Below are 10,473 nucleotides of genomic sequence, written 5' to 3' on the forward strand. Positions count from 1 at the left end.
AAATAGGCTCATCACCTTGGACAGCTCCTTGCAAGTGGATTCACTGCCCCACTGACATTATAGCCACCGCTCTCCACCAGGTATATGCCCACGCACAACATATTGGACAGGTGTATACACGCCCCATTGCTGGGACCGCCTACGTTTGTTTTCAAATGGACACACTGTGGGGTCATGCAGAATCCATCTGCAGTGAGCTTTTATTTTTGGAATGAAACCAGTTTGTCAAGAAGTGCTTTTCAGGGGCAAAAGAATATGCAAGAACTCATTGATTCTAGAACGAAAGGTGCTTATTCAGCCTCGATCATAATCTGTACGTTCCTGAGCATTTCAGCAGGACATTCCGCAGAACAAGGTCATCAGGTGTTTGTTTATCCAGGTTCCACCATCTATGAAATACCCTCCTAAGTGAGGCTCACCTGGTACCTACACTAACAACTTTTTGGCACCAGGTGAAGACCCTCTTATTCTCCTGGGCCTTCATGAACCATCTTTTAGTCCAGGGATGGGGAATCTGTGACCTTCCAGAAATTGCTGGACCACAACCAGCACTGTCAGTGGTTAGGAATGATCAGGGATTTCATCAACATCTGGAGAGGTCACAGCTTCCAAATCTCTGTGTTAGTAACTGGAATGAATTACTTTTGGCTGAGTTTTAACTGCTGTAGAATGCTTTTATGCTGGGTTGTTGTACCAAAGGTGTGGGGAATCTTTGGCCTTCCAGCTGTTGCTGAACAACTCCTCCCATCATCTCTGGCCTTTGGCCATGCTTGCTGGGGATGATGGGAGCTGTAGTTCAGCAGCAGCTGGAGGGCCAAGGATGCCCCACACCTCTTGTACTGTTCTAACGTTTTGTTTGTAACTGTTATATTTTATTGTTTGGATTTGGTGCGAACCACCCAGTGGACTTTGTTAATGGCCTGTGAATAAATGTCAAAATAAATTAACTTGTTTGCTTGCTTTTCTAAATTTATATCCCACCATATCACTAAAGTCTCAAGGCAGGCACTAACAATAAATTGTAAAGGATGCTTTTTTTAAAAGAAAAAACCTTCTAAAAAAGTAGAAAAAAAGCTGCCAAGAATCAATACTAATTTCAAGGAGAAAAAACCATAAAAACACCTAAATGCTATTCCAGGTTCATGATAACAGGACTGGTTGTGCTAAGTGCCTAAAAAGCAGATGTTATTATTCCTTTATTATTCTTTATTTAATTTATAACCCACCCTTCCTCCCAGTAGGGCCACAACTCCCGTCATCACTGACTGATGGAGTCCAGCAGCATCTGAAGACCTCCCCTGCTTCGAAGGATTGTAGGGAGAGCACCTGGCAAACCTGGCTTGAGTGGGAGGTCCCTAGTCTGGCCACCACCACCTTAGCATTTATAGTGGCATATTACAAGCAGGATCCAGCCTGAATCCTCTACATGGAGGCAAGGTCAGGGCCGGCCCTACTGTTAGGCAGAGTGAGTAAGGTGGCCTGGGTGCTGCGTATGGGCAGCAAACGGTTAGTTATTTAATGTATTATCTTTTTTTGTGCCAGAATGGGGGAGAGACGCTTGCTGGATTTTCTATCTTAAGTGCCAAACAACTCAGCCTAAGTGGCATGGGGAGCTCTGCATCTTGACTCGAGGAGGGAGCAGGGTACCACTTAGTTATTTGTATTCTTTATTTATTAAATTTATATCCTGCCCTTCCTCCTAGAAGGAGCCCAGGGCTATTCCAGTTGCTGTTCCACCTCAGGCAGCAAAATGCTTTGGACCACCCTTGGGTAGGGTTGCCAATTCTTGAAATAAAAATAAATAAATTCTGAGAACTCTGGGTAGACCCCAAGGATAAAGCCCTCTGGGTCCAACGGGTGAAACCCAGGGGCTGGCAGGAGGCCTGGGGGAGGCAGCACCAGTGTTTGGTGGATCCAAGGACAGGACAGACCAAACACTGTTTATCCCAGGCAGGCAGTTAAACCCAAAGGGGGAAAGGCCCCCAAGCACTTGCCAACTAATTCAAAAGCAAGATAAATAAGTTAATAACCAGGCCATTGCTCTTTTTCCTGGCCAGTTGACAAGGATATTTAGAAGAGGCCTTACCATGAGTGAAGGGGAAATGGCCCTCCAGACAGCAGAACCGGGTGGCATTAGACCCGATGAAGAGCCCACTGGATTAGGCCAAAGGGGGCCCACTAAGTCCAGCATCCTGTCCTCACAGTGGCCAACCAGATGCCCATTATGGGAAGCCCAAAAACAGGACCTGAGTGCAACAGCACTCCTCCCTCCTGTGGTTTCCAGCGCTTGGTATTCAGAAGCATCCTGCCTCCGACAGAGGACGTAAGACATAGCCATCGTGCCAAGCAGCCACTGATAACTCTATCCTCCATTCAGTGTACTATCTGAGCCTGGAGGTGGATATTTTATACCAAGTCATACCACTGGTCCATCTAGCTCAGAACTGTCTGCACTGACTGGCAGCAGCCCTCTAGGGTTTCAGACAGGGGCCTCATTCGCACATAACACTAAGCCATGTTTAACGTTTATAAACCGTGGTTAAAGCCAAGGCATCTTGCAGACAGTCATTCAAACCGTGGCTTCACAAGCGAGGTTTCTTTCACCACCACCATTGCCTCAGCTTCTCCACAACTCCTGCATGTTATTCTGAACACATTTGTGATGCCTTTACACTGGCAATGCCTCACCACATCCAGAGCTTGCAAGTAACTAGTTACAAGTAATGAATTACTTGTAATTCATTACTCTTTTGAGTAACGAATGAGTAACTTCATTACATTTTGCTGGTAATAGAACGAGTAGTAACTTCATTACTTTTGAGGAGTAATTGTAATGTTTCCAGCATTACTTTTGTGCATTACTTGGGGGGGAGCAGGGGAAGCCTTCTGCTCCTCTGATTTGTGAATAAAAATCATGTGCTTCAAATTGGGCTTCTGTGCAGCGTCGCTCTTCCCTCGTGCTCTTTTGGTGCTTAGGAGGCAACAAGGGAAGAGGTGGAGAGCGAGACGGGGTGGAGAAAACAATGGTTTTAAAATTGACAGGAGTGGAAGGAGAAAAGAGCTGGAAGCAATATATATATATATAAAAAAATGTGTGTTGGGGTATAATCATTGCTGGGGTGAGGTGAGGGGATGTGAGATTCTGTTATTCCATTCTGTTCATCTTACGGATAAAAAACATTATTCTACTACCCTCTGTGTGTGTGTTTTAGGCTACTTAGATGTGCAGCAGCCAAGGCCTGCACCTTGTAGGCATTTTTTAAAAAGTAACTAAAATGTAATTGTAGCAATTACTTTTGCGTAAAAGTAAAGTTATCAGTTACTTTCAGAGCAATTGTAATTGTAATGGTAATTACTACTTTTTTGGGGCCATGTAACTGTAACTGTAATTTATTACTTTTAAAAAGTAATCTTCCAAGCGCTGACCACATCACATTGTCAGCTTGCTACTGGCTGCCCCCTGGACAGACGGGTGGAGAGGGTGTGGAAACCTTGGCAGCTCTTAGCAAGTGCTGTACCAGTCCTGATTCCCCTCTGCCTTTTCTCAAACTGCAATCTTTTATAGTGCTTGTTATTCATTAGTGTACTGGTTTTGTTCTCCTTACTGTTTTCACAGTTGTGATGAAAGTGCTACGGTATACTCTTGCAACAAAAGTACTTAAATTCACTTTGAACCACGTTCCATCAGTCGCTTCAGTAGGCATCATTCCATAGCAGCCCCTTCAAACTTTCCTTGCTTTTCCAGTACATAGTTGGGGGTGGGGGGGTGGGGTAGGACAGGCAGAGAATGGGTCTGGGTTCGCACATAACACTAAGCTAAGGTCAATGTTATGAACCAACAACAAACCTTGGTTAATGGGTGTGGCTTAACCATGGTTTATAAACCATAGTTAAGCTGCGGGGCTAGGTTTGGACAATCATCTTTAACCATGGTTATCTTGAGGCCTCATCTTGAGTACTGTGCCCAGTTCTGGTCTCCGCACTTCAAGAAGGATGCAGACAAACTGGAAAAGGTTCAGAGGAGGGCAACAAGGATGATCAGAGCACTGGAAACAAAGCCCTGTGAGGAGAGACTGAAAGAACTGGGCATGTAGCTTTGAGAAGAGACGACTGAGGGAGATAGGATAGCACTCTTCAAGTACATGAAAGGTTGTCACATAGAGGAGGGCCGGGATCTCTTCTCAATTGTCCCAGAGTGCAGGACACAGAATAATGGGCTCAGGTTACAGGAAGCCAGATTTTGACTGCACATCAGAAAAAACTTCCTAACTGTTAGAGCCATACGACAATGGAACCAATGACCTAGAGAGGTCGTGAGCTCTCCCACACTGGAGGCATTCAAGAGGCAGCTGGACAGCCATCTGTCAGGAATGCTTTGATTTGGATTCCTGCATTGCACAGGGGGTTGGACTTGAGGGCCTTGTAGGCCCCTTCCAACTCTACTATTCTATGATGCTATAACTGAACCATGGCTTAGTGCTTCATGTGAACCCAGGCAGCAAGTATTCTCCCAGCTGTACCTGGAGATGCCAGGGGCTGGAGACCTTTTGCATGGAAAGCATGCGCTCTGCCACTGAGCCACGGCCCTTTCCCTGAGAACAAGGAGGCCTCTGTTGGGCGTGGCAAAGTTTTCCTTGAGGCGCTAAAACGTATAAGTGTATTGCCTTCTCCCCACTGGGTGAAGCAACCATGAATCAGCACTGGCAAGCCAGCACACCTTGTCCTGGACATGTGATCCTGCTCCAGGGTTTGCAAAAGGGTCAAATCAGAATATGGCTCAATGGCTGTACAGTTTGCAGTTTATTCCCAAACTGGGGGAGAAATGTATCTTTTAAAATTATTTTTATTTGCCTTTGTAAAACATACAAACGTAGAACAGTACAATTCATAGTACATATTGACAAATGAAGAAGAGCATTGTGGGTGTAAATGTATTACATCATATCAGTGTGCATACTAGGGTTGCCAGGTTCCTGGCCTGAGACTGATTGTGTATCTTTAGGAGGAGAGAAAGTCAGCCAAGTGCAGGTGTTCTTGCAACACAGTAATGGGAAAAACTACAAGGTGAAATTCTCCCTTCCCCCTGCACAACTTGTAAAGACACAGAATGGCTCTTGGAGGCTGGGCCTGGCAACCAAGAGGTCTTCTGTATCCTTAAAAGTTGTGCAGGGGGAAGAGAGAATTCCACCTTGTGGTTTTTCTCATTACAGTTTTGCAAGAACACCTGCACTTGGCTGACTTTCTCTTCTCCTAAAGATACACAATCAGTCTTAGGCCAGGAACCTGGCAACCCTAGTGTGTACTATCATTTAGGACTTATTTTCATTATCTTAGCAGTGTCATCTTTTACAATCATTCTGTAGGGGTTCATCCCTTGATGGTGGTTGCCAGTTGTGCTCTTTTTGTGCCGCATCCATGCCGAATACAATTAAACCACGTTGCCTGGCATTTCTCTTTTGTCCCTTTTCAAATTGTTCCTGTTCTTTACTTTTTATGTTAATTTCTCCATAAGAGCTATTGTCTATATTTGCTGGTACCATTCAGATGCCAAATGGTCCTCCCAAGACTTTCCATCTTCTAGCTAACTGTATTTGTTTTCACTCTTGCATACTTCTGGATGTAGCTTCTCCATAACTTTAAAAAGTGCTCACGGAATGCTAATTGGAAGAGAAAAATGTCATTCGGTGTCCTTTTAGTTGTAATATTAATAAAATGTAAACATGGCCTATCTTCCTGCCCTCACTTTTATGTGCAAAAGTCTAAGGGAGTGCAGAGTCCTTTTACTGCCTGGTGATTCAGTCCCGTGATGGGTGTCAACGTGTTTGCACATATGTTCCGGTCAGCAAAGTTCAGTTCCAGAGAGAGAACTTCTACCTCCCTTGCGCAAATGGAGAGGCAATCTGAGTGCACAAGGACATGCTGCACGGTGCTGTGCTCCCAAATGCAGGGCCATTTGCAGGGGGCAGGGGGGGGCAGCTGCCCTTCAAGGAGATTCCAGGTCCCTGCCTTGGATGCTCAGCTTCCATTTAGAAAGAAATCAAAGGAAATCTCTAGCCTATTTACTTGTGCCAAGGGAAAACATAAATGATGTTGGCTGTGTTCTAGCAAGGACACAGCTACCCACTAAGAAAAAAAACCCTGCTCCTGGCTTCCAGTGTTCAGGCTAGTGGGTGCAGAGAGACCCTGAGATAACTGACAAGCATTAGGCATTCATTCATTCATTCATTCATTCATATCCGGCCTTTTTCCTAAAACTGGGACTCAAGGTGGCTTACAAAAATTAAAACCAATACAGCTGAAAACACATAAGAAAAACATATAGAAAGTTATAATTAAAATGTAATTAAACTATCTCTAGCAGTTGTCTTCAACTTTGGATTCCCAGGTGTTGTTGGACTACAGCTCCCATGATCCCTTGATGAGTGGCTAAGTTGGCTGAGGATGATGGGAGTTGAAGTCCAAGAACATCTGGGGACCCAAAGGCAACACAATAATACTCCAAAGGCACCTATGTATTCAGTTACAACACTGAGATCTCAATTGTCCACCAAACAGGGTGGCCACTTGCGTCTTGCCAAAATAACAGGACAAAAGACGACATGGGTTCCTATAACATTTGCAGTTGCTAATTTTTATTTAGAGATGCAAATTTAAAAATAATTTCTACAATGTAAACAGAACTACAAAGCATCTCTCCCTAGTGACCGGGTGACCTGCTGTGTGCCTGCTCCAGCTGCTGTCCAGGTGCTAACTGCGGATGAGCAACTTCAAGCCCCCCGCCCCACCCCTCAGCACTCCCTTGTTCTTGGACTTGAACAGACCTTCAAAGAGAGGACTTTTCTCCGAGAGCCCTCCAAAGAGAGGGCTGCCCTTTGTAAAGTAGGACACATGGCCACCGTACCTCTAAATGAGCTCAAGGTGACTATCAAGAACAAAGACAATATGGCTGAAAACAGTAAGGCAACGATTAAAACAATTAAAAATCTCCCAGCAGTTGAAGTTTAAAAACATAGGAGATTAACACTCAACATCCCAAAGCCTTCATAAATATGAAAGATTTAGCCAATGTAACCAGTGTATGTGCCACCATGTTTGTTTTGGGGGGGGGCTAAGAGTTGTCAAAAAGACCCTCCGTGGCGCAGAGTGGTAAGCGGCGGTAATGCAGCCAAAGCTCTGCTCATGGCCAGAGTTCGATTCCAATGGAAGGAAGAAGTCGAATCTCCGGTAAAAGGGGTCGAGGTCCACTCAGCCTTCCATCCATCCGTGGTCAGTAAAATGAGTACCTGGCATATGCTGGGGGGTAAAGAAAGGCCGGGGAAGGAACTGGCAAGCCCACCCCATATATACAGTCTGCCTAGTAAACGTTGCAAGACGTCACCCTAAGAGTTGGAAACGACTCGCACTACAAGTGCGGGGACACCTTTACCTTTAAGAGTTGTCAATGGCTATACAGTGGTGAAATACAGCAATTAGGCTATTTATCTAACTAAAGGTCAGGGCACAGTAGTATTTTATGCTGTGCGATTGCGGATGCAACCACTTGCAATAAAACATGTTTTTTAGAAAGTTAAGCTTTAACAATGGAGGTGATCTTTGGATTGTTGTAAAAGTATGTTCATATCAATGACCATGGTGTTGTCTGTATGATATTAATTCTGTCCCATTGAATGTTTTTGTTTTTCGCCCCTGAGGAAGGAGCTATATTCTCTGAAATGTGTAGAGCAGTTAATAAATCATCTATGGTAGCACCAGAGCTTGTCTCCTTTTTTTACCCCTAACTATGTGTCACCATGGCCAGATTTTGAGAAAGAGAGCAGGGCTCCTGCAACTTTAATAGTTGTGGCGAAGCAGGAATTTCAGTAGGTGCAACTTGCATGGCAAGGTAGACCTGTTGAATATCCCACTTCTATACAACTTTGAAGGAGCAGGGGCCCTGTCCTCTGTTGCATCTGGCTGCCTTACTGCACCTGCAATCTCCAGGAATGGACATAGCTGCTGCACCAGCCTAACTTGCGCAAAGGCACACCCAGCCACGTCTAACACACCTGGACACTGAGGGTCAAAGCTGGGTCCAGAAGAACTCCTGAATTATGAACATGCACTCTCACTACGGAAAGGCTCTTATTTCACATTGTTGTAACCCACCCTGGGATCTTATGGTGAAGGGCAGGTAAGAAATCTAAGTCAACACATAAACACATACATACATGGAAATGGAAACGGACTGCCTTCAAGTCGATCCCGACTTATGGAGACACTATGAATAGGGATTTCATGGTAAGTGGTATCCAGAGGGGGTTACCATTGCCTCCCTCTGAGGCTAGTCCTCCCCAGCTGGCCAGGGCCTGCTCAGCTTGCCACAGCTGCACAAGCCAGCCCCTTCCTTGTCGGCAAGTGCCAGCTGGGGGACGACTGGGCTCCTTGGGACTCTGCAGCTTGCCCACGGCTGCACAGGTGGCAGGGCACGTAACCCTGAGCCACTCACTGTGGGGATGATCTTTAGCTGGCTCTTGACACCCAGGAGACACGAGCTGGGATTTGAACTCACAGACTCTGGACTCCCAGCCAGGCTCTCCTCCCCACTGTGCTACACCATATGTTCTATACATACATATTTTCTGACCCTTGAGCCTGGTATATCAGTCTCTGTATGTTTGCCTTCTTGAAATGTGATGCCAGGGTGTGAACGCTCAGGGCTACACTACATGTAACATCTGTCATGTTTTTAAACAAGAGTGCTTAGCCTGCCCGCTTTTAATTTTTGAGAAAAAAACAGCTATGGGGCCCTTTGGGGAAGGGCCACCACTCAGTGGTGGACCATCTACTTGGCATGCAGAATGTCCCTGGTCCCAATCCCTGGACTCTCCAGGTAGGAAACTACTTCTGTTGAGGCCCTCTGCCTGTCAGGTAGACCAAGGGTAGCCAATGTGGTGCCCTCCAGACTACAATTCCCATCATTCCTGACCATCGGCCATTCTAGCTGGGGCTCATGGGAGATGAAGTCCAACAACTTCTGGAAGGCACCATGTCAGCTGCCCCTAGTGTGGACAATCCTGAGCTAGGTGGACCAATGGTCTTACTCAGTATCACACAGCTTCCTATTTTCCTGGGATCCAAAAAGGGCTCCCAATATGGAGCAGGTCCCTGCAAAAACAAAGACACAATTGCCCTCAGCCATGGAGGAACCCAGGATTTGAAAAGGTATAGCTGTGGCTGGGCAGTAGCAAGTCCAGCTGGAAACGAAAGACAGCAGCCAAGATGGGAGTTCAGGTTCTTTCAAACGCAGGCATTTCTCCACGGGAAATGTGCGCTGTATTTATTCTTGAGCTAGTGACTTTTTTTTAAAAAAGTACCCTGCCAATGCAAATGTAAATAAAGTCCTTTATGGTCATCCTTCTGCCGCAGGCTGTTGGCACAACTGCTGCAGCCAAAGGGTGGGTAATACTGCCAGGAAGGAGAGTCTCAAATGCTGCTTGAAGGACCCTCCTTCCTCAGAGAGCGAGGAGGGCAAGCAGGCTGGCGCTGCTACAACTTTAGCAGCAGCAAAAGCAGATTTAAAGTGATCTGGGGGGGACAATGTGGAAGAGAGAAGGCAAGAGCCCCCCCTCCCTTTCCTCAGAGTGCTGTGCCAGAGTCTCACCGAGTGGGAAAGCCGCGGGGACTGCCACATTTAGACTAGGCTAGCCCTGAGACAGGCAGGCAGGGTGGCCTCCCAAGATCCTGAAGCAATTGCCTTGTCTGAAATCATGCACAGGCTGGCCCTGAGCATTATGCAAGTTCCACACAGATCCTTGGGGCCAGTGAAAGGCACCTATGAGGGTGCCGTTTCTGCTTCTTTCGGGCCGTGATGCTGTGGAATCAAATCCAGGGAGCGCCTGCCTGCCTGCCAGCCAGCCTCAAGTTCAGTGGGTTCCTGATCACCAGCATCAAGCGCAAAGCCATGAACCTGGTCCTGCTCCACACAGGATGGCACTGTAGACTGACTCAGTGTCCAATTCATGCTGGACACCAGGGTCATGGCAGTGGGTGAGACGCCCAGCTCTGATCCTCTTGATCAGCAGATGAGGCGAGGCAGTGGATGTGCTGGTAACGGCCTGGATGAGGACCAATAAACCATAGCTCAGTCCAGGCAAGATGGAGGTGCTTTTGGTGAGTGGTCTGACTGCCCAGTGCAGGGAAGCTCCTTGATCCAGTTTTGCCACTGAGACGCTTATAGCAGCTTCGGTTGGTGCAATGGTTGCAACCCTACCGGTCTCAGTTGACCATGCTCTGGAATCCTCAAAATTAGATTACTGTTATGTGTTATACTGTGCAAATGACAGCTAGTTCAAAATACAGATCCAAGATTGCTAGCTGGGAACGAGTGCTATGATCATATTGCACTGGTCCTTCACCAACTGCAACTACTGGCCTGTCCCTAGGCCCAGTTCAAAGTGCTTTCAACACACTGTTAGGCCACTGCAACAATTCAAC

The sequence above is a fragment of the Rhineura floridana genome, chromosome 17 (genome assembly GCF_030035675.1).
Source record: "Rhineura floridana isolate rRhiFlo1 chromosome 17, rRhiFlo1.hap2, whole genome shotgun sequence".
Lineage (NCBI taxonomy): Eukaryota > Metazoa > Chordata > Lepidosauria > Squamata > Rhineuridae > Rhineura > Rhineura floridana.